Source organism: Chiloscyllium plagiosum, unplaced genomic scaffold (genome assembly GCF_037043375.1).
Source record: "Chiloscyllium plagiosum isolate Xiang-an unplaced genomic scaffold, Cpla_swu_hap1 HiC_scaffold_14, whole genome shotgun sequence".
Taxonomy (NCBI): Eukaryota; Metazoa; Chordata; class Chondrichthyes; order Orectolobiformes; family Hemiscylliidae; genus Chiloscyllium; species Chiloscyllium plagiosum.
Window position 1 is genome coordinate 75,165,670 of NW_028270152.1, and position 2,880 is coordinate 75,168,549.

Consider the following 2,880-nt stretch of genomic DNA (forward strand, 5'->3'; position numbering starts at 1 on the left):
GACGACTGGTGAGTAGCTAATGTTGTTCCTCTGTTCAAGAAGAGAAATAGGGATAATCCAGGAAACTCTAGACCAATGATTCTCACATCAGTGGTTGGGAACCTGTTGGAGAGAATTCTTAGGGATAGAATTTACCCGCATTTGGAAAAGCATGGCTGTATTAGGGACAGTCAGCATGGTTTTGTGTGGGGCAAATCATGTCTTACCAACTTGATTGAATTTTTCAACAAAGTAATGAAGGTGATTGATGAGGGTAGACCAATAGATGTTATCCACATGGATTTTATAAGACTTCTGACAAATTCCCTCATGGTAGGCTCATTCTGAAGACTAAGATAAATGGGATCCATGGATGACTTGGCTGTGTGGATTCAGAATTGACTTGTCGAAAGTAATGGTGGAAGGTTGTTTCTCAGGCTGGAGATCCGTGACTAGTGGTGTTCCACAGGGCTCCATACTGGATCCTCTGCTGTTTGTGGTATACATAAAGGAGTTGGATGAAAATGTAGTCAGGTGGATTGGTAAGTCTGCAGATGAAACAAAGATTGATGGAGTTGTGGATCGTGTAGAAGGTTGTCAAAGGATACAGCGGGATGTAGATCATTTGCAGATATGGGCAGAAAAATGGCAGATTGAGTTTAATTCGGGTAAGTGTGAGGTGCCGTACTTTGGCAGTGTACAGTTAATGGCAGGACCCTGAACAGCGTTGATGTATAGAGGGATCTTGGGGTTCAAGTCCATACTGGCCTAGTGTTGACAAATGGGATGAGACAGGATGTTGGGTGGTAGGTGCAGACATAAGGAGGGTGGTAAAGACAAGCCAGGGAACTATAGACCGGTGAGCCTGACCTCAGTGGTGGGCAAGTTGTTGGAGGGAGTCCCGAGGGACAGGACATACATGTATTTGGAAAGGAAATGAATGATTCGGGATAGTCAACATGGCTTTGTGCATGGGAAATCATGTCTCACAAACTTGATTGAGTTTTCTGAAGAAGTAACAAAGAAGATTGATGAGGGCAGAGCAGTAGATGTGATTTATATGGACTTCAGTAAGGCAGTCGACAAGGTTCCCCATGGGAGACTGATTAGCAAGGTTAGAATACAGAGAGAACTAGCCATTTGGATACAGAACTGGTTCAAAGGTAGAAGACGGGAGTGGTGGTGGAGGGTTGTTTTTCAGACTGGAGGCCTGTGACCAGTGGAGTGCCACAAGGATCGGTGCTGGGCCATCTACTTTTTGTCATTTACATAAATGATTTGGATGCGAGCATAAGAGGTACAGTTAGTAAGTTTGCAGATGACACCAAAATTGGAGGTGTAGTGGACAGCGAAGAGGGTTACCTCAGATTATAACAGGATCTGGACCAGATGGGCCAATGGGCTGAGAAGTGGCAGATGGAGTTTAATTCAGATAAATGTGAGGTGCCGCATTTTGGGAAAGCAAATCTTAGCAGGACTATCCACTTAATGGTAAGGTCCTAGGGAGTGTTGTTGAACAAAGAGACCTTGGAGTGCAGGTTCATAGCTACTTGAAAGTGGAGTCGCAAGTAGGTAGGATAGTGAAGAAGGCGTTTGGTATGCTTTCCTTTATTGGTCAGAGTACTGAGTACAGGAGTTGGGAGGTCATGTTGCGGCTGTACAGGACATTGGTTAGGCCACTGTTGGAATATTGTGTGCAGTTCTGGTCTCCTTCCTATCAGAAAGATGTTGTGAAACTTGAAAGGTTCATAAAAGATTTACAAGGATGTTGCCAGGGTTGGAGGATTTGAGCTATAGGGAGAGGCTGAACAGACTGGGGCTGTTTTCCCAGAAGCATCAAAGTCTGAGGGGTGACCTTATAGAGGTTTATAAAATCATGAGGGGCATGGATAGGATAAATAGACAAAGTCTCTTCCCTGGGGTGGGGGAGTCCAGAACTAGAGGGCATAGGTTTAAGGTGAGAGGGGAAAGATATAAAAGAGAACTTAGGGGCAGCCTTTTCACACAGAGGGTAGTACGTGTATGGAATGAGCTGCCAGAGGATGTGGTGCGGGCTGGTACAATTGCAACATTTAAGAGGCATTTGGATGGCTATATGAATAGGAAGGATTTGGAGGGATATCGGCTGGGTGCTGGCAGGTGGGACTAGATTGGGTTGGGATATCTGGTCGGCATGGACGGGTTGGACCGAAGGGTCTATAAGGGGCCAAAGGACCTTTTACTATGCTGTAAAGCTCTCTGGTTCTCAAACAGCTGAGAGATGGACCACTCAAATCAAAGCAAAACTCCACGGATGTCAAATCTCAAACAAAATACAGTGAGTGCTGCAGAAATTCAGCAGGTCTGGAAACAGAGTTAAAATTTCAAGTCTGGTTTGACTCCTGTTCCCAGCTCAGTGTGTGACAGACCAGTTGAGCTGAATAGTCAGACAAATCACGGGGGAAGAGAGTGTGGGAAATGGATCTGTGGAGTTCAACTTCACACAATGGGGCAGATCTGGTGCTTTCCCTCTTCATCTATCCATGCAGGAATTGAAATGCCGACAGGAACTCGACACAGCGACAAGACTCGGTCAGTCACGTTTCATCAACTTGCCCCAAAGCTCAGATTCTCAGTTATACGACCAATATTAACTCCTGTTTCTCTTTACTCCATGGAGATTATCACGACCTTGACTGGGAAGGCTAGGCTGATAATTGCTCCTCATGATATGTATAAAATCCCAATGAGACCACCAATATGATCAACTTGCCAAACTGACTGCCACTCAGGACAGAAACCATTAACACCAGGTCTCTTCAGTTACAACTGATGAATCATTATTTATTGGAAAAGAAGGACAGGGTCAGAATGACTGACTATTTTCAATTTTTTACTTATTTATTTTTCTGATTTATTCCT